General features: G+C 45.0%; 1 protein-coding gene across 1 annotated transcript in view; it reads right to left on the reverse strand.

The window, feature by feature from the left end:
• Window positions 1–4,333: 4,333 nt before the first annotated feature.
• LOC126456897 (proline-rich protein 2-like) overlaps window positions 4,334–22,840 on the reverse strand; it is a 739,962-nt gene continuing 721,455 nt past the window's right edge. Inside the window, exon 3 of the transcript XR_007585400.1 lies at window positions 4,334–4,385. The gene's annotated coding sequence lies outside the window, so the exon portion shown is untranslated. The remainder of the gene's footprint in view (window positions 4,386–22,840) is intronic.

Genomic DNA, 22,840 nt, shown 5'->3' on the forward strand with positions numbered 1-22,840 from the left:
TTGATTTATTTGATGAAAAGAAAACATATAAAAATGTAGTAAATGGATTAGACAGAAAGGAATACAAACGTCTCAAAAATGAGAACGATAGGAAGTGCAAAATGGCTAAGCAGGGATGGCTAGAGAACAAATTTAAGGATGTAGAGCCATATATCACTAGCGGTAAGATAGACACTGCGTACAGGAGAATTAAAGAGACTTTTGGAGGAAGAGAACGATCCATATGAATATCAAGAGTGGAGATGGGAAACTAGTGCTACGAAAAGGCGGGAAAGCAGGAAGGTCGAAGGGGTATGTAGAGGGTCAATACTAGGGCGATGTGCTTGTGGACAGTATTGTGGTAATGGAAGAGGACGTAGATGAAGATGAAATATGAGATATGATACTGTGTGAAGAATTTAACAGAGTTCTGAGAGACCTATGTCAAAGGAAGGCCCCAGGAGAAGACAACATTCCATTAGAACTACTGATAGCGTTGAGAGAGCCAACCCTGAAAATACTATCCTGTCTGGTGAGCAAGATGTATGAGACAAGCGAAATACCCTCAGACTTGAAGAAGAATATAATAATTCCAATCCCAAAGAAAGCATGTGTTGACAGGTGTGAACATTGCCAAACTATCAGTTTAATAAGCCACAGCTCAAAAATACTAAAACGAATTATTCACATCCACAAAAACTGGTAGAAGCCGACCTCGAGGCTTATCGGTTTGGATTCCGTAGAAATGTTGGAACACGTGAGGCAATACGGACCCTACGACTTATCTTAGAAGATAGATCAAGGAAAGGCAAACCTATGTTTCTAGCATTTGCAGACTTAGAGAAAGCTTTTGAGAGTGTTGGTCGGAATCCTCTCATTCAAATTCTGAAGGTGGCAGGGGTGAAATAAAGGAAGTGAAATGGTATTTACAGTTTGTACAGAAACCAGGTGGCAGTTATAAGAGTCGAGGGGCACGAAAAGGGAGCAGTGGTTGGGAAGGGAGTGAAACTGGATTGTAGCCTATCCCCAATGTTATTCAATCTGTATACTGAGCAAGTAGTAAAGGAAACAAAAGAAAAATATGGAGTAGGAATTAAAATCCACGGAAAAATAAATAAAACCTTTGAGGTTTGCCGATGACATACCAATTCTGTCAGAGACAACAATGGACGTGGAAGAGCAGTTGAAGGGAATAGACAGTATCTTGAAAGGAGGACATAAGATGAACATCAGCAAAAGCCAAACGAGGATAATGGAATGTAGTCGAATTAAATCAGGTGATACTGAGGGGATTAGATTAGGAAATGAGACACTTAAAGTATTTTGAATGAGTTTTGCTATTTGGGGAGCAAAATAACTGATGATGGTTGAAGTATAAAGGATATAAAATGTAGACTGCCTATGGCAAGGGAAGCGTTTCTGAAGAAGAGAAATTTGTTAACATCGAGTATAGATTTAAGTGTCAGGAAGTCTTTTCTCAAAGGATTTGTGTGGAGTGTAGCCATGTATGGAAGTGAAACATGGACAATAAATAGTTTAGACAAGAAGAGAATAGATACATTCGAAATGTTGTGCTACAGAAAAATCCCGAAGATTAGATGGGTAGATCACATAAGGAATGAGGAAGTTCTGAACATAATTGGGGAGAAAGGAATTTGTGTGCACAACTTGACTAGAAGAAGGGATCGGTTGGCAGGACATGTTCTGAGGCATCAAGGGATCACCAGTTTAGTATTTGAGAGCAGCGCGGAGTGCTAAAGTCGTAGATGGAGACCAAGCACTGAATACATTAACCAGATTTCCAAAATATCCACAACAATGTGATGAACACTCCCATGGGTGATTCCAAATGTGGTTTCAATGTGCTGCAACGTTGTTCAGCAATCCCGCAAGTTTGTATCATGAACTGCATTCATTTTCTCATCAGTGGCAATGGTGACAGGCTTTCTGCTGCTTAGCGCATCTTTCTTTGCTTGAAGTCGGACATCCTGTTTTTCACAGTTGCATAAGACAGAGCAGCAAAACTAAGAAAGCTGGAGCCGCAAAATTTGGCTTGCATACACACAAAGCATCACCATAAAAGTAAGTCGTGTTGTGTGTGCGAAACATTACGGTAACTATCTCGGGCTGGAAACTTTTCAACCGTTTCTGGTAATTAAAATTCACAAAGCGCATATTCATAAAGACAGAAAAAAGAGACTCACCTTGGGAAAGTGTTTGTTGCTACCTCTTCAACCTATTTAGGAAATTATTTCGTCCTCTTATATCCTGAATTGCTAGTATAGTGGATGGGTGCCAGGAGGTGCTGTATTAAAACACGGCGAGAACTTTCCAAATGATTTATTTATTTCCACTACAATGCTCCATTCAGCATCACTTGGCCCTGCAATGCTGAGGGAGTACCCCAGCGGGCTGTGTAATGCAACGCTGTGTAGTGCCGGCCTTTTACGTCAGTGGAGTACGTCATTGTCAGGACGCTGCAGTTGAATCAGTGGTCTGCGTCCCTGCCGACTCAGCACTACTCAGCGAGGGCCGCAGGTGGCCAGCTGTGTCCTTCTCCTCGCCGGCGTGGCTGAGATCATGGCGACCAACAAGCGCCCGATATACAGAGTCTGTATCGGTGGCCGTCGCCTCTGAAGTCTCCGGTGAGTGTCGGGAGCCGAGATGACTGCCTCTTTTGCTACACTAGGTCGATTGTCCTCTCCACAAAGACAGTCATCAAGGTGAATGGCGGTTCGAAAAGTTCTTCGCTTCACGGACGTATATTGATGGAAGCAGTATTATGCCTTGGGAGACATTCTCCTGTACTTGCATGGGCCCTGTGTTAGTAATCAAAGACACTCTGACAGATTCAGACCATCTGCATCCCTTCATCCTTCACGTCTTCCCCAGCAGTGATGTCATCATTCGTCAGTATAATTATTGATGTCTCTGAGCCAGAACCGTCATACAGTGATTTGAGCGGCAATATAGCGAACTCACATTGACACCTCGACGATCAATTCGCCTGATGTAAATCCTATGGAACCGATTTAGATAACTACCAGCCGCGATCACCGCGTATGTAAATCAGCGGCCCGTTATTACACGAATTACATGACTTGTGCGTAGACATCAAATGCCACATGCCACCACAACCCTACCATCAAACTGTCGAATGCTCGATACCCACAATCAATGATGTGTTTCGTTCCAAAGACGGACAAACAAGCTATTAAGCAGGTGATCATACTTTTTAGGTCATAAATTTGACTTGATATTATTGTATCTTAGGTAGACATACTTTGCCACTTTGCTGTTGTGAGTAGGTATGGTAAAAGCATTGGTTTTCAAGAATTGTCCATGGACTAGATATTACTCTCTCATTAAGAAAAGTAAAGTGCTTTGATAATTTGGAGTCATTGTTCAACTTCTGGAAACCCTGCCATATCTGCATGCATTACTCAGAACTGTAAAATTGTATTTCAAAAGAGACCATACTAAGTCCGAAGAACACATTGAAATAGAGATGATGGAGTCACAGCTGGCGATCTCTCCTGAGTAGTTAAATTACATATTTCTCTTTTATGTGACGGTAAATCTCTGCCATAACTGTTATCGTTAAGATGAAACACATTTCAAGAGCATGTCTGACAAATGTTATATGCAGTTTAATTTTGACAATGGTGCTAGCTGCCACATACTGTGTCTAAAATCGTGCTACAGTCATACGCCAGTAGAAGTCATACAATTTCATTTGTTCACTCAAAGTACCAGAAAATGAGTCTACAATGTTTTTACGTGAATGTTACGCTAACATATCTTTGGATACCTAGCCTGACGTGGCGCATGGCACACTCATCAAGGAATTAGGACACCTCATCACATAGAGTACACACTGAAGTTAGTGATTACACAGTCAATAACTCAATGAGTTATGAAACTATACTTATATCTCTCATAGCTTTTTTGGTATCAAATTCATCCCCCTCCTAAAGAGTTAATTTTTTTTGGCAGTAGGTTATTCGTTACACTTTACAAATGATGGAAACACTTATGGAGATTTTTCTATTCTGATTTAATGACAAATAATCTCACAAAGCGATTTACAGAACACTTCCATCTGTATAATCAGGTAGAGTTAATCGTAAATATCATGGCTGAAATCTCTTGATGTTTCGCAGAAACGTGTACAGGAAGTCAGAAACGCCTAAGTTCCCTACATGGCGGTCCTGGTGGCCCTGGTGGACCAGTAGGCTGTGGGCCTTCAGTAGGCTGTGGCCCACCAGTTGGTTGGGGCCCTCCAGTTGGTTGAGGACCTCCAGTGGGTTGATCTGTTGGTTCAGGACCCCCAGTTGGTGTGTCAGATGGTCGAGTTGGTTCAGGACCTCCAATTGGTGTGCCTGGTGGTCCAGTTGGTTCAGGACCTCCAGTTGGTGTGCCTGGTGGTCCAGTTGGTTGACCTGTCGGATCAGGACCTCCAGTTGGTGGGCCAGGTGGTCCAGTTGGTGGTGGCTCCTCAGTTGGTCCAGGAGGGCCAGGTGGAATCTCCTGACTGCGGCATGCTGACACCTGAATTACTATGGTGTGCCGTAAATTACATGATACATTTTCTTTGGAATGTGTTCTCAAAAACAATATGAAAGCAAGATTATTGGAAAACATTGCAATTCCTAGTATGTGCTAGACACTGGAGCCATATTAGGCTTTCTTGCAAGGTGGTACACAGAGAACTGTAGTTTTATTAAGCAACTGTGTACCCACTTATGGAGCCACTTAGGAGTCGTTATAAAGGCCAGCTTAGACACACGGTCAATGAGGCTTCATACTTTAGGGGATCAAGAAACGAGCTTCACTGTTGGCATGACATATTGCTTTTGACGTCTTTGTAGAGGAACTTCATGGTCATGATGTAGAGAAGTAACAAGTATGAGAACTTCCCTAATCTCAAGTAGTACACATATCAGTTGCAAGCTTTTCAGAGACAACTAATCAGGGTCTATTATATAAAGTGAAGTGCAAAATTAACCCATTATAGCTACAGGGGACTTCCCCTCAATGAGTAATATGACAGCTGGCCGTTAATATTTGCTGAAGCAACTTTCAACAACTCTCTCACACACCTATTGTAAAATGTTACATCAGTATGCTTATTCTGTATGGGATCTGATAATGGGTACATACGCAACGAAATGAAGAAGACAAGAAGATTAACGACTAGCATTTTGTCGATGGTGCGCTCATGAGCGATGGACCATAACCCCAGATTTATTAAGCGAATCCTCCCAATTTTATCGAAGGAAACAGTGCGACATTTGATTTAAGCAATGCAGGAGAACAACACAAAGTGAAACTTGGATGAGCGGATGGGGATATGATCGGCATCGTCCCGAGTTCCACCCCAGTATCCCAACGACAGCTCTCACTGGACAACCAGCATCGGGTTTGAAGAAGTTCTATTCATTTATTGAAAACATAAATTTTAGAGCTGCTTCCTTCTCTGAGTTGTGCCACTTTCTGTTGCCTTGAGTTCTGCAGAATGAAGATGGGAATTACTATAGCATCCCCAAATGCGTGTAAATTATCACGTTTTCGTATTTATATTCCAGAATAGAATATTATGAACGCAAACATCTGTACAAGTAAAAGCTTATTTTTACATATACAGCCGTCTCCACAGAGGGTGTAGTCGTGACTGTAGCAGTAAAGTTACATGAAACAGGAGTTTCTATTTGTATTTCGCAATCTACAGTCCTTACTACTCACCACAAGACTCAGGAGGAGAGCTGCCACTGTCGCCCTCATGGTGATGGATGTGCTGAGGTGAGCGTGGGCTGCAGAGCTTTTATAAGGGTCGTCAACGCCTGATGTGGAGTACTCGTGATTCCGTGACTCTTCAACAAAGGAAGCGAACAGAGTCTGCAATCCGAGTGAGATAGTGGGGGATCTGGTTGTATCATAAGGCCACACGGCACAGCTGGGACGAACTGAACAGCATATTGTCGATCATTTTTTCATCATAGGTGACTTAATGCATGGAAACGCTACTCTCGAGTAGGAGAATTCAACAGTGACGAGGTAGCTCTTACGTTTGTATTATGAGGTGGCACTATGAAATATTTTGCGGCTTTGGAGAGCAGCGGAAGAGTCAATCTGCGCTACACTCCACATAATCGTTTTGTTTTTCATCACTTACCACTAATATCAACTTTTGACAAGGTTATTAAGTGTTATTATTTTTCTTAGGTTACAGACAATATACCGAGACAGTAAGTTTTTTCCACGTGTGAAAATCTATCAAAAAGTACGACTACAACATGTTCGTTATTACTTTATTTATGCTAGCCAGGAAATTTATATATACATTGCCCCATGTGATTTTTTAACCATAGAATGCCTGAAATGAAAAATACCAATAGAAACATATAAATTCTCTGATATAATGTGCATATACGTTTATCTGTGTAAAAGTACGTTTCATAATTAAAATTGTAACAAAACCGTTTGGTCAATGACTTTTGCTAAAGTGGCCAAAGGGATAGAAACTCTGTATATCTGCTGCTGTAAAACAAATGATATGGCATCTCATTTCTTCTCGCCATTCCGTGGCGTCTTTTCTTCTCTTGCTGTAGTAGAGTAAGCACACGTTTCTATGTAATTTGCTTTGGATAAAAGATTACTCCTTTTTAAGTATATAAATATAATATAATCATAGTATCAAACCAGATAATATCTCATTATAATAACCATAACTTTGTATGAATTTTGTATCTTTCTTTTCACAGACCGTAAAGAAAGGATTCGTGTCAAATTTTTCAAGGATAGAAGAACCGAACACGTTACATGTTTTTCGTTACTTATTCAATATCGCTAAGCAGAACCAACGTGAGATCGAATTTTGTATCATTTAATTTCATTCCTTACGTATACTGTTTACGTAAGAGTCATTTTAGGTTGATCGGTCAATTACCATCGGCAATTGCTTCAATAGCCTGATATTGTAACGCAGCGAGTTCACACGAGATAACATTCATGGCAGTAAGGCGCGCAAATGGTTCAAAAATGGCTCTGAGCACTATGGGACTTAACTTCTGTAGTCATCAGTCCCCTAGAACTTAGAACTACTTAAACCTAACTAACCTAAGGACATCACACACATCCACGCCCGAGGCAGGATTCGAACCTGCGACCGTAGCGGTCGCGCGGTTCCAGGCTGAAGCGCCTAGAACCGCTCGGCCACTCCGGCCGGCGTAAGGCGCGCAGCCGTCTACTGCGGTGGCTGCAGGATGTCTATGTTTTTTCGCTCTGCTCACAGCACAACTAACGCTGCCTGCCGTGAGAACTGCATAGCGTAACATTTAGTCAATACGAAAATTCATACCCTCTACGAATCTAAATAATCCATGTTAGTTATTATCCGATTTTGTTCAAATTTGATACACAGCCTTTTGTTATTAACGGAATGATGCTGTCAAAATTTCAGATTCTTATTTATTATCGTTCCGGAGATTAAGAGGATTACTTAAACGTCCTAAAACCTACGCTTGTTATTTAAAACCAAGTTAGGAACAATAAAAGATTGACTTTCATTATCGTTTTAAGCAATTACAAACTTGTCAGTGCATAAAAACCAATTAGTTAGAATTTTATTTATAAAACTTTGGTCACTTTGCACCACGTAATACAAAAATCGGTCAGAATTATTATTTGATTGTATTTTGTTGTGTGAGTGCTTGAGAATGACAGAGAGAGTGTATGTGGGCCATACGTTAAAATTTAATATTTGATTTTACGTAAAACCTTGTACAACCGAGCCGTGAGGAAGCTATGTTGCAACCACGATTCAGGTGACGTATGTCTATGTGAGCATGCTGTTGTATAAAAACTGCCAGAATGGAAGTTAGAGGCGGAATAAGTTTATTTATCAATTTGAAGAATATTTCGCACTTTGCTTATTTGGATTAAACATAATACAATAAATTGAAGTTTTGCTGACATTAATTACTCTCAAATTAGTGATTGGATAAGGCAAGATTTGCCGCGAGAATGATCAGGAAGGTACGTTCTGATTGGCCGTTAAGATGAACAGCCAATCAGAACTAAGCTGTTCCCGCACGAATAGAGGAGTGGGCAGAGAGGAGAATACCCCGAGGGAGTCGCGTGCTAGCCGGCCTACGGATAACACGATGTCAGATCGCTCCTTAAAAATACTCTGTAAGAAGAGGAAATAGCAAATTTCGGTTCGATCATATCTCGACTGAAGCGAATGTAGTGACGAACATTTTAATGAAAGTTTGGTATTTCTAAGATAAATAGTTTGAGAGATATGAGCGTGTTAACTTTCTGATCGTAGTAAAAACTCCACGTGGCGTGTTTCGTGCCCCGTGCGGATTATTTTGGCGAGCACTTAAACTTACGAAGAAGACCACTGAAACGACCGAATGTTTAACTCGCGAATAGTTGTGGGTCTGTGACTTGTGGAACGTGAAAATTAGTCGGGTCGGGCTTCCTAAAATTCTGGCTTCTTTTCGAGTGAATATTTGTTATACAGACAGTGACTTTCAATAACGTTTCACCATATTAGATACGGACTTGATAGGCATTTCATGTGTTTCAATATAAATAAAAAAACAGAGTTAATACAATTTTAAACGCTTTTCTGCAAGTAGACTGAATATCCCGAACGCCCGATTATTTTAATCATTAACTTCCAGGATCTAGCTTTCAACTAGAGTTACGCGGCCTCTTTGTGGTAAGTATTAGGCAGTGGCTTCATCAACGCTGCTTTACACTGCCTACCACGTACCTGCTATCACAGAGCGAAGGGACATCGGCAAGAATCCTATCGATGTAGGTGGACTGAACGAGAGCGTTAACAACAACACTGACGAGCGACACCACCCCGCCGCAATGTACACTCCTGGAAATTGAAATAAGAACACCGTGAATTCATTGTCCCAGGAAGGGGAAACTTTATTGACACATTCCTGGGGTCAGATACATCACATGATCACACTGACAGAACCACAGGCACATAGACACAGGCAACAGAGCACGCACAATGTCGGCACTAGTACAGTGTATATCCCCCTTTCGCAGCAATGCAGGCTGCTATTCTCCCATGGAGACGATCGTAGAGATGCTGGATGTAGTCCTGTGGAACGGCTTGCCATGCCATTTCCACCTGGCGCCTCAGTTGGATCAGCTTTCGTGCTGGACGTGCAGACCGCGTGAGACGACGCTTCATCCAGTCCCAAACATGCTCAATGGGGGACAGATCCGGAGATCTTGCTGGCCAGGGTAGTTGACTTACACCTTCTAGAGCACGTTGGGTGGCACGGGATACATGCGGACGTGCATTGTCCTGTTGGAACAGCAAGTTCCCTTGCCGGTCTAGGAATGGTAGAACGATGGGTTCGATGACGGTTTGGATGTACCGTGCACTATTCAGTGTCCCCTCGACGATCACCAGTGGTGTACGGCCAGTGTAGGAGATCGCTCCCCACACCATGATGCCGGGTGTTGGCCCTGTGTGCCTCGGTCGTATGCAGTCCTGATTGTGGCGCTCACCTGCACGGCGCCAAACACGCATACGCCCATCATTGGCATCAAGGCAGAAGCGACTCTCATCGCTGAAGACGACACGTCTCCATTCGTCCCTCCATTCACGCCTGTCGCGACACCACTGGAGGCGGGCTGCACGATGTTGGGGCGTGAGCGGAAGACGGCCTAACGGTGTGCGGGACCGTAGCCCAGCTTCATGGAGACGGTTGCGAATGGTCCTCGCCGATACCCCAGGAGCAACAGTGTCCCTAATTTGCTGGGAAGTGGCGGTGCGGTCCCCTACGGCACTGCGTAGGATCCTACGGTCTTGGCGTGCATCCGTGCGTCGCTGCGGTCCGGTCCCAGGTCGACGGGCACGTGCACCTTCCGCCGACCACTGGCGACAACATCGATGTACTGTGGAGACCTCACGCCCCACGTGTTGAGCAATTCGGCGGTACGTCCACCCGGCCTCCCGCATGCCCACTATACGCCCTCGCTCAAAGTCCGTCAACTGCACGTACGGTTCACGTCCACGCTGTCGCGGCATGCTACCAGTGTTAAAGGCTGCGATGGAGCTCCGTATGCCACGGCAAACTGGCTGACACTGACGGCGGCGGTGCACAAATGCTGCGCAGCTAGCGCCATTCGACGGCCAACACCGCGGTTCCTGGTGTGTCCGCTGTGCCGTGCGTGTGATCATTGCTTGTACAGCCCTCTCGCAGTGTCCGGAGCAAGTATGGTGGGTCTGACACACCGGTATCAATGTGTTCTTTTTTCCATTTCCAGGAGTGTATTAGTGCCTCACGAAATTAATAGACTTTAAGATCCTAATCAGTGAATACGTAATTGAATCCGTTGACAGTAATCATTAAATTCATTTATCTGTGTTTTTTGCTCAAGTTGCCGTCTTTGAACGTTAGCATAATTATCAGTATTTTACTATGGTGTGCGTATTGTAAGACCTTCGGTACACACACCATCAGATTATTTGAGTTTTCGCTCTAACGAAGTAGGCGAGTGTCAGAAATACACTCCTGGAAATTGAAATAAGAACACCGTGAATTCATTGTACCAGGAAGGGGAAACTTTATTGACACATTCCTGGGGTCAGATACATCACATGATCACACTGACAGAACCACAGGCACATAGACACAGGCAACAGAGCATGCACAATGTCGGCACTAGTACAGTGTATATCCATCTTTCGCAGCAATGCAGGCTGCTATTCTCCCATGGAGACGATCGTAGAGATGCTGGATGTAGTCCTATGGAACGGCTTGCCATGCCATTTCCACCTGGCGCCTCAGTTGGACCAGCGTTCGTGCTGGACGTGCAGACCGCGTGAGACGACGCTTCATCCAGTCCCAAACATGCTCAATGGGGGACAGATCCGGAGATCTTGCTGGCCAGGGTAGTTGACTTACACCTTCTAGAGCACGTTGGTTGGCACGGGATACATGCGGACGTGCATTGTCCTGTTGGAACAGCAAGTTCCCTTGCCGGTCTAGGAATGGTAGAACGATGGGTTCGATGACGGTTTGGATGTACCGTGCACTATTCAGTGTCCCCTCGACGATCACCAGTGGTGTACGGCCAGTGTAGGAGATCGCTCCCCACACCACGATGCCAGGTGTTGGCCCTGTGTGCCTCGGTCGTATGCAGTCCTGATTGTGGCGGTCAGCTGCACAGCGCCAAACACGCATACGACCATCATTGGCACCAAGGCAGAAGCGACTCTCATCGCTGAAGACGACACGTCTCCATTCGTCCCTCCATTCACGCCTGTCGCGACACCACTGGAGGCGGGCTGCACGATGTTGGGGCGTGAGCGGAAGACGGCCTAACGGTGTGCGGGACCGTAGCCCAGCTTCATGGAGACGGTTGCGAATGGTCCTCGCCGATACCCCAGGAGCAACAGTGTCCCTAATTTGCTGGGAAGTGGCGGTGCGGTCCCCTGCGGCACTGCGTAGGATCCTACGGTCTTGGCGTGCATCCGTGCGTCGCTGCGGTCCGGTCCCAGGTCGACGGGCACGTGCACCTTCCGCCGACCACTGGCGACAACATCGATGTACTGTGGAGACCTCACGCCCCACGTGTTGAGCAATTCGGCGGTACGTCCACCCGGCCTCCCGCATGCCCACTATACGCCCTCGCTCAAAGTCCGTCAACTGCACATACGGTTCACGTCCACGCTGTCGCGGCATGCTACCAGTGTTAAAGACTGCGATGGAGCTCCGTATGCCACGGCAAACTGGCTGACACTGACGGCGGCGGTGCACAAATGCTGCGCAGCTAGCGCCATTCGACGGCCAACACCGCGGTTCCTGGTGTGTCCGCTGTGCCGTGTGTGTGATCATTGCTCGTACAGCCCTCTCGCAGTGTCCGGAGCAAGTATGGTGGGTCTGACACACCGGTGTCAATGTGTTCTTTTTTCCATTTCCAGGAGTGTATGTCTCGTGGTCTTATCGTGGCGTGTTTATCTTCTGCCGTTAGGTCAGACGATAGAAATGCCACTTGCACGCTTAGAGTAGCAGATTGACAGGGACCAACTTTAAACAGAACTTGATCAATTTTCACACACATTTATTAAAATAATAAAAAATATAGACATTACGTAATTTGATTCTGGATGCTGTTTACAACTGACAATCTGAAGTTCCTTTGGTCTTGGTACGTTAATCTTATTCTCACATATCTCTGACACTTGACAAAGTGTCTACACATTTCTCTTCATGGCTATGTACAGGAATATGATAATCTCATTAGGCACAGATTGAAACTTGACTGCAGTTTGATGCAGACTAATGCAGACTGACTAATCGGAGGTCTGTACACTCGTTATAATACCTCGCGCGGTCAGGTATCACTGCGCGAGTGTGATCCGCGAGAAAAAAATGTTCACGTTAGCAGCTGTGTTACATATTAGTACGCGGATCGGCGGAAGCAGAATTTTGTCCGTCTCTAAGACAGCGCCATCTAGCAGGGCGGAGTGGACGAGCGCTGCGCCTGCGCTGTTGTGCTTAGCGGGGCGCGCTCTAGTGGGAAAGTTGTGTACGCGCTGACTACGCTGAACTATGTACACAACATTTACTTTTCGTGACATACTGGGAAAAGTTTTCATAATAGTATTAACACAGACCATTCACTTGCACTATAAGTTCTAGTGAGAAACGTTTCATCATTTACCTAGGAACGAATATTCTGTTCATATTTAAAAGTGTTGCAGTTGAAACAATCTTTACAATTTCTTATTTAATATTCTACTCCGCTACACACCAGTAAGCAGGGAGTGAAATCAAATTAAGGAGAAGTGTCATCAAACACCAGTTATAGGTTGAAAACATTTAGGAGTAGAAACTATTTGTAAGTAATACAGTTCCCATTTTTAAAACAATAAAAATCGTCAAAACGCTAAAGAAACTCGGTGCTTTTGGAAATATATCGTGTTCTGCGGTTGGAGACCACACTGTGTTTCCAGATGCAGATGGCGCACAACCGACGAAGTGTGGCTTAAACGTCCGCACGGTTTAAAAATGTACAGCATTTTACTCACCATAAGACTGTGTAACAGAAAAGTTAACATTCTTCCGTAAATAACTTTAATATATTGCATAGCATTTAAATATGAAGAAATCGAAATTTTTGCGAATGCGACACAGAACACAATGTCACGTGTCACAGCAACTTAGAAGATACCAGAAACTGCTAAGGCGGTTCCTAGTGAGTGTTCCTTCATATTGTTTTTAAATCATAATAGATTAAAACAGCAACCCGGAACCATCACGTGATCCACATTACAATCCAGGTGCAACATTCACCCCTATGATTCGATTTCATTGCTGCAAATTTAATTACTCCCTTCTTGTTTTACCCACACTACTGACATCGGTCTCAAATGTGTTTTGTAGAATTATTTCATGAAACATACTTAGGGATGAGGTACAATGATATGGGCACTGGACGTGCATTCCTAAGAGATGCGTTTCAAGCCCATGTCCAATCAGACAGTTCTACGCTTCCTGTATTTTACCTAATCTGATTTCGGTTTCCACAAACTACATGGTTCACGGAGCGGTTCCCTAGTATCTATATCTACATCTATACTCTGCAAATTACCGTGAGGTGCATGGCAGGGGGTACGTCTCATTGTGCCAGTTATTAGGGCTTCTTCCTGTTCCATTCACGTATGGAACGTGGGAAGGATGATTGAATATCTCTATGCGTGCAGTAGTTATTCTAATCTTGTCTTCACTATCCTTATATGAGAGATACATAGGAGGTTGTTGTACACTTCTAGAACAATCATTTAAAGCCGGTTCTTCAAACTTTGTTAACAGACTTTCTCGGGATAGTTTACGTCTCTGTTCAAGAGTCTTCCAGTTGAATTTGTCCAGCATCTCTGTTACACTCTCCCATGGGTGTAACACAGCTGCCTTTCTCTGTATCCGTTCAATATCCCTCGTTAGTCCTATCTGTACATCTCACACACTTGAGCAATATTCTAGTACCGATCTCACGAGTGCTTTCTAACCGTTTCCTTTGTAGATTGATTGCAATTCCCCATTATTCTTCCAATAAAACGAAGTCTACCACCTGCTTTACCCACGACTGAACCTATGTGATAATCCATTTGATGTCCCTACGAGGTGTTACGCCCTGGTATTTGTATGAGTTGGCCGATTCCAACAGTGACTCGTACTATGTGTCACAGAAACATACAAATTTTCATATTGGCTTTTCTTTGCAACCATCTAGTATCTGGTATTAAAAACATTTTGACCGTGATGTAATTGTTGCTGTAGTAACACGTAGGAGTAAGACAACAACTCGAAGCCTATATTTCTTCTGTTAGTCTTCATTCACGACTATTTTACATATAATATCACCTTTTAATCCACAAGCAGCTAGTTTTGCTGCTAGATGTGAAAATAATCTAATTGCATTTTTTAGCAGTTACATTTATGCCATGGAGACTGACCTTCATTCTCCTTCTCACATATTATTTTGTCCTTTGCAAAGTTCGAAACAACTAGTCCATAAACTCTTAAATGATAAATCAATATTACTGATGATAAGTAGAGGTCACACGATGTAACTTTGAGTTCCCGATCATTGTTGCCACAGAACCTATTATTATCATTTAAGTTGTCTGTACATGACCTAACCGGTTCTTATATTGCACTCTGCCTTTAGAGTAACTACACTACTGGCCATTAAAATTGCTACACCACGAAGATGACGTGCTACAGACGCGAAATTTAACCGATAGGAAGAAGATGCTGTGGTTTGCAAATGATTAGCTTTTCAGAGCATTCACACAAGGTTAGCGCCGGTGGCGACACCTACAACGTGCTGACATGAGGAAAGTTTCCAACCGATTTCTCAGACACAAACAGCAGTTGACCGTCGTTGCCTCGTGAAACGTTAATGTGATGCCTCGCGTAAGGAGGAGAAATGCGTACCATCGCGTTTCCGACTTTGATAAAGGTCGGATTGTAGCCTATCGCGATTGCGGTTTATCGTATCGAGACATTGCTGCTCGCCTTGGTCTAGATCCAATGACTTTTAGCAGAATATGGAATCGGTGGGTTCAGGAGGGTAATACGGAACGCCGTGCTGGATCCCAACGCCATTAGCAGTCGAGATGACAGGCATCTTATCCGCATGGCTGTAACGGATCGTGCAGCCACGTCTCGATCCCTGAGTCAACAGATGGGCTGCACGAACAGTTCGACGGCGTTTACAGCAGCATGGACTGCCAGCTCGGAGACCATGACTGCGGTTACACTTGACGCTGCATCACAGACAGGAGCGCCTGCGATGGTGTACTCAACGACAAACCTGGGTGCTCGAATGGCAAAACATCATTTTTCCGGACGAATCCTGGTTCTGTTTACAGCCTAATGATGGTCGCATCCGTGTTTGGCGACATCGCGGTGAACGCACATTAGAAGCGTGTATTCGTCATCGCCATACTGGCGTATCACCCCGCGTGATTGTATGGAGTGCCATTGGTTACACGTCTCGGCCATCTCTTGTTCGCATTGACGGCACTATGAACAGTGGACGTTACATTTCAGATGTGTTACGACCCGTGGCTCTACCCTTCATTCGATCCCTGCGAAACCCTACATTTCAGCAGGATAATGCACGGCCGCATAGTCCTGTACGGGCCTTTCTGCATACAGAAAATGTTCGACTGCTGCGCTGGCCAGCACATTCTCCAGATCTCTCACCAATAGAAAACGTCTGGTCAATGGTGACCGAGCAACTGGCTCGTCACAATACGCCAGTCACTACTCTTGATGAACTGTGGTATCGTGTTGGAGCTGCATGGGCAGCTGTACCTGTACACGCCATCCAATCTCTGTTTGACTCACTGCCCAGGCGTATCAAGGCTGTTATTACGGCCAGAGGTGGTTGTTCTGGGTACTGATTTCTCAGGATCTATGCACCCAAATTGCTTGAAAATGTAATCACATGTCAGTTCTAGTAATATATATTTGTCCAATGAATACCCGTTTATCATCTGCATTTCTTCTTGGTGTAATTTTCGCTCAGTTTTAATTTGGTAGCTCACTACACTAAAAATTCCTTAGCCTCACATCTTCCTTCTTACAAATTAAATTCGTATGGTTTTTCTCTTCTGATTTGAGACCTATTGCTCTGTGATATACGTATTACACATCTGTAACAACAATGGGTCTGAACTCCACCCCCATGCTTCAATACTGATACATGTAAATCTATCATACATCGTGGCAGTGTCGTATCAAATTTCATATTTCTAGATCAGTTTCTTCATAAAATTTGTGAAATGAACCTCTCAGTACAGTATAATCCAACTGTTTACTCCGACGAATCAAATATATGAGAATATGATAGTGTCCTCTTGAGGTCGCCCTTTATGGTGAATAGGAGAATGCTACTCAGGAGTGGATGGTAGGTTGGAAATGAAATACCTTTTTCGGAACAAGGGGAGAAAAAGTTGCGCTAAGGACCTTTCAACAGTGGTGAAAGCTAATGGTCAGAGCTGATGTATCCCTGTGGGTTTCACGTTTGTTTGCCATTCCTACACGAAAAATTCACCACTTGAAATTTAATTACACGAAACCCTGAAAATTAAGGCATAAAAAAGTATCTCCAAACATGAAATAAGGATATACGACGCGGAGATTAGAACATTGTTCGTACAACATGGGCTCTCCAATCAGTTTCGTTAAGGGGACTGAAAGGTGCCTCATAATCAAATCGCTTCATAGGAAATTCACTATGAGTACATTGACATTATTGATTGTGGAAATGGACAATTTGTTTTGAAGGCGGTTATTAGAGACATTCAAGTTGCAGCATGGGTTTCTATGACATGAAGCAACAAGAATAAGTGCGCGAAAGTATCGGAATCGTGTACACTTCATGTGAAAGCCAAAATCGCTTGTCTTTAACATCTTATTCCAGTTATTAGTTTCGACAGAATCGTGCTTTCAGTTTCAGACTGGCACTACACTTTGTATATAATGTTCACATAAATGTGTCGTCGACATTTTGAAAACAAACTGTAAATACATTAAGAAACTTTACATGGTTCGTCGTTTACTTCATTAATGTATTTCAACTTTCCAGAATGAGATTTTCACTCTGCAGCGGAGTGTGCGCTGATATGAAACTTCCTGGCAGATTAAAACTGTGTGCCCGACCGAGACTCGAACTCGGGACCTTTGCCTTTCGCGGGCAAGTGCTCTACCAACTGAGCTACCGAAGCACGACTCACACCCAGTACTCACAGCTTTACTTCTGCCAGTACCTCGTCTCCTGCCTTCCAAACTTTGGTTGGTAGAGCACTTGCCCGCTAAAGGCAAAGGTCCCGAGTTCGAGTCTCGGTCGGGCACACAGTTTTAATCTGCCAGGAAGTTTTATTTCAACTTTGTTCTCAAAATCTCGAAGACACATGTACGTGAGCAAAAAAATGGTTCAAATGGCTCTGAGCACTATGGAACTTAACATCTAGGGTCATCAGTCCCCTAGAACTTAGAACTACTTAAACCTAACTAACCTAAGGACAGCACACAACACCCAGCCATCACGAGGCAGAGAAAATCCCTGACCCCGCCGGGAATCGAACCCGGGAACCCGGGCGTGGGAAGCGAGAACGCTACCGCACGACCACGAGATGCGGGCAACGTGAGCATATACGAAGAGTTTAATGCCAATCTGAAGATGGCGGCACGATTCTGTCGAAACTATTTGTTGGAATAAAGACTTTAAAATCAAGCGATCTTCGTCTTCACAATATCGGAATTCACGGCTAATTTGCGTAAAATGTTAGCATTCAATATACACTCCTGGAAATTGAAATAAGAACACCGTGAATTCATTGTCCCAGGAAGAGGAAACTTTATTGACACATTCCTGGGGTCAGATACATCACATGATCACACTGACAGAACCACAGGCACATAGACACAGGCAACAGAGCATGCACAATGTCGGCACTAGTACAGTGTATATCCACCTTTCGCAGCAATGCAGGCTGCTATTCTCCCATGGAGACGATCGTAAAGATGCTGGATGTAGTCCTGTGGAACGGCTTGCCATGCCATTTCCACCTGGCGCCTCAGTTGGACCAGCGTTTGTGCTGGACGTGCAGACCGTGTGAGAAGACGCTTCATCCAGTCCCAAACATGCTCAATGGGGGACAGATCCGGAGATCTTGCTGGCCAGGGTAGTTGACTTACACCTTCTAGAGCACGTTGGGTGGCACGGGATAGATGCGGACGTGCATTGTCCTGTTGGAACAGCAAGTTCCCTTGCCAGTCTAGGAATGGTAGAACGATGGGTTCGATGACGGTTTGGATGTACCGTGCACTATTCAGTGTCCCCTCGACGATCACCAGTGGTGTACGGCCAGTGTAGGAGATCGCTCCCCACACCATGATGCCGGGTGTTGGCCCTGTGTGCCTCGGTCGTATGCAGTCCTGATTGTGGCGCTCACCTGCACGGCGCCAAACACGCATACGACCATCATTGGCACCAAGGCAGAAGCGACTCTCATCGCTGAAGACGACACGTCTCCATTCGTCCCTCCATTCACGCCTGTCGCGACACCACTGGAGGCGGGCTGCACGATGTTGGAGCGTGAGCGGAAGACGGCCTAACGGCGTGCGGGACCGTATCCCAGCTTCATGGAGACGGTTGCGAATGGTCCTCGCCGATACCCCAGGAGCAACAGTGTCCCTAATTTGCTGGGAAGTGGCGGTGCGGTCCCCTACGGCACTGCGTAGGATCCTACGGTCTTGGCGTGCATCCGTGCGTCGCTGCGGTCCGGTCCCAGGTCGACGGGCACGCGCACCTTCCGCCGACCACTGGCGACAACATCGATGTACTGTGGAGACCTCACGCCCCACGTGTTGAGCAACTTTGCGGAACGTCCACCCGGCCTCCCGCATGCCCACTATACGCCCTCGCTCAAAGTCCGTCAACTGCACATACGGTTCACATCCACGCTGTCGCGGCATGCTACCAGTGTTAAAGACTGCGATGGAGCTCCGTATGCCACGGCAAACTGGCTGACACTGACGGCGGCGGTGCACAAATGCTGCGCAGCTAGCGCCATTCGACGGCCAACACCGCGGTTCCTGGTGTGTCCGCTGTGCCGTGCGTGTGATCGTTGCTTGTACAGCCCTCTCGCAGTGTCCGGAGCAAGTATGGTGGGTCTGACACACCGGTGTCAATGTGTTCTTTTTTCCATTTCCAGGAGTGTAGATACGAAGGAATGCGTGGTGTCACTTGTGAACAATCGTGCAGCACAGGTAAGAGACGGCTTTTATGCAGAGCAGTAGGTGAGCGCAGAAGCCTTTCTGGAAAATAACTGCAAGGCTCTCACGTCCTATCCCAATGACAAGCTTAGCAGGGAGACCGCGGTGCTTTCGACAGATTCGATAAGCATTTTACTTAAACGGAACAGTCACAGAGGAATCTTGTTTATCAGCTCTCCTAATATATATGAATGTAATTTCATGTGTAATATCTGCTTTAGAAACAGAAACATACACTAAAGCATGTCGGATAAGGAAGATGTAAGTTAACCAGGTAGATCACGGTGACGTCTAAATCACAGCGAAGAATTAGGCGACGTATGAAGACAACAAGACGTGTGAAATTTACGAAACACCGCTTCATAGCGGACTCCCTCAACAAGTTGAACCAAAATTCACATTAATGCTTAATTTGAATCAAGTAGCATGATACACTTTCTAAATTCATAAACATATTAAAATTTGGTAATTAGAGCCATAAAACAACCATGAGTCAGTCATTGACTCATGGAGTATTGACAAGAAGGTACCATTTGCGGGAATTCATTGATATACTGACAAAGAGAGGGGTGCCAAATGAACTGTCTATGACGAACTGGTTTCGGACAGGAAAAAGCCCGGTTTGAACAAATGTACCGAAGTACTCAAGAAATCCTTGAGAGGTCTCAAAGGAAATATGTAAAGATCTTAAAGAAGAGGCCAAAGAATACTGAAAAGGGAAAATAGATAGTCACTTACATAAAATTTTAAGTAATACACAAGTCTGTAACAGCACATCAAGGATAATTGTAGCAGAATATGACCAATCTACGTAATATCACTATAGGATCGGAACTGTGCTTTTATAGTGTCCTCAACTGTGATCAACCCAGTGTCTCCCAAATCTATTAACCCACCATTTTAGAACCAGTTTATCCTTACCGAGAGTGAAGGAAATCAAGCGACACGCAAGGAAGTTGAACATGAACTTAAAACTCAAGCTACAGCCAGTCACGTGGTTCGATTGACACATCTATCTGTAGTACAATGTATTGCAAGCCGCAACGCGTATCGTGTCGTACACTGAGGTGAGAAAGTAATGGGACAGTGATATCCTCATATACAGATGGCGATAGTATCGTGTACACAAGGTGTAAAAGGGCAGTGCATTGGGGGAGCTGCCATTTTTACTCATTTTGAAAAGGTTGCCGACAGTATGGCAGCACGATGGGAATTAGCAGACTTTGAAAGCCGAATAATAGTTGAAGCTAAACGTACGGAACATTCCATTCCGTAAATTGTTAAGGAATTCAATATTCCGACATCCACAGTGTCCAGAGTATGCCGAGAGTACCATATCTGAGACATTACCTCTCATCACGGCAACGCAGTGGCCGAAGGCCTTCACTTAATGACTCAGAGCAGTGCCGTTGGCGTAGAGTTGTCAGGGCTAACAGGCGAATAATATTGCGTGAAACAGCCGCATAAATCATTGTCGGTCTTACAACGAACGTATCCGTTAGGACAGTGCACCGAAATTTGTCGTAAATGGTCTGTGGTAGCAGACGACCGACATGAGGCCTTTGCTAGCAGCATGACGTCACCTACAGCGCCTCTCCTGGGCTCGTAACTATATCGGTTGGACCCGAGACTAGAGGAAATCGTGTTCTGGTCAGATGAAACCCGATTTCAGTTGCTAAGAGCTGGTGGTAGGGTTAGTGTATGGTGAAGACCTCCCAAAGCCATGGACCCAAGTTGTGAAAAAGGCACTGTGCAAGCTGGTGGTGCCTCCATATCTGTGTAAGCTGTCTTTACATGGAATGGACTGGGCTCTCTGGTCCAACTGAACAGATCATTGAGTGTAAATTGTTACATTCAGCTACTTGGAAATCATTTGAAGCCATTCATGAACTTCATGTTCCCAAACAAGAATCTAATTTTTATGGATGACAATGCACAATGTCTCTAGGCCACATTTCTTCGCCGTTGATTTGAAGTACATTCTAGAGAATTTGCGTGAATGGTTTGAGCACCCAGATTGCCCGACATGATTCTCATTATCGCACATAATCGAGAGGTACAGACAGCTATTCAGGTGGCTTACGTCAATATTTCTGCAGGAGACTTCGAGCGACTTGTTGAGACCATGCCACGTCAAGTTGTTGCACAGTCTATATTGTATATGTCACTGTAAATGGCACCTTAGATGGCACAGAAGCAACCCACCGCAGCGAAGCACGTACCAAAGTTCCTGTTTTATCAGTCTGCCCAGCCTATGTTCGCAGCTCGTGAACTAGCGGCTAGACCTCTGAATCACAGGGTCCAGGTTCCATTCCCGGCGGGGTTGGAGATTTTCTCTTCCGGGGGACTGGGTGTTTGTGTTGTCATCATTTCATCATCATCGTCATCATCATCATCAACCGCGACGCTGACTAGATTGGACTATGTAAAAAAATGGACTGTGTAAAAATTAGGACTCTGTACGGGCGTTGATGACCGCGCAGTTGAGCTCACCACATACCAAACATCATTATCATATGCCCAGCCTATGAGGTCCGAGAGGCGCGGCCGCCCAGCCAAACGACATCTGGACGTTGTTTCGTCTTGGTTTCGCCACGTGTAGAAGACACACCATAGCACTCCTTGAACACCAACAAGTTGTGCAGTATCCGAAATGCTCTCTCCGAGCATCCGGGCCATCACAATCTGCCCTCGCTCGAACTCAAATAGATTTCCCCCTTTTAAATATGGACAGCACGCTCTCTGATGCTACATGAACCATACGCCTGTCGGACTGGTAGTCGTTCCTCGCCAGGTGACGCTGCTATCGCCTGGACAGGTTTTTTATACACATATCAAAAAACGTTTTGCATTACCTCGACTCCGAGAGTTCCGGAACCTGTACAGAAAATTGGGATAGAGATCAACATCATTTCCGCCCTTTTTATTGCTCATGAAAACCACACATTCCATGTTATCCCACCATACAGCGCGACCTTCAGAGGCGTTGGTTCAGATTTCTAAACACACCGGCACCTCTAATACGCAGTAGCACGTCCTTTTGCATTGATGCATACCTGTATTCGTCATGGCAAACTATCCACAAGTTCATCAAGTTACTGTTGGTCCAGATTGTCCCACTTCCCAACGACGATTCGGCATAGATCCATCAGACTGGCTTCTGGGTCACGTCGTCTATAAACAGCTCTTTTCAATCTATCCCAGGCATGTACGATAGGGTTCATGTCTGGAGAACATGTTGGCCACTCTAGTCGAGCGACGTCGTTTTCTTGAAAGAAGACATTCACAGGATGTGCACGATGCGGACGCGAATTATCGTCCATGAAGACGAATGCCTTGCCAATATGCTGCCGACATGGTTGCGTTATCGGTCGCAGGATGCCATTCACATATCGTACAGCCGTTACGGCGCCATCCATTACCACCAGCGGCGTACGTCGGCCCCACATAACTCAACCCCAAAAGAGCAGGGAATCTCCGTTTTGCAGCACTCGCTGGACAGTGTGTCTATGGCGTTC

The sequence above is a fragment of the Schistocerca serialis genome, chromosome 2 (assembly GCF_023864345.2).
Source record: "Schistocerca serialis cubense isolate TAMUIC-IGC-003099 chromosome 2, iqSchSeri2.2, whole genome shotgun sequence".
In the NCBI taxonomy this organism is placed as follows: Eukaryota; Metazoa; Arthropoda; class Insecta; order Orthoptera; family Acrididae; genus Schistocerca; species Schistocerca serialis.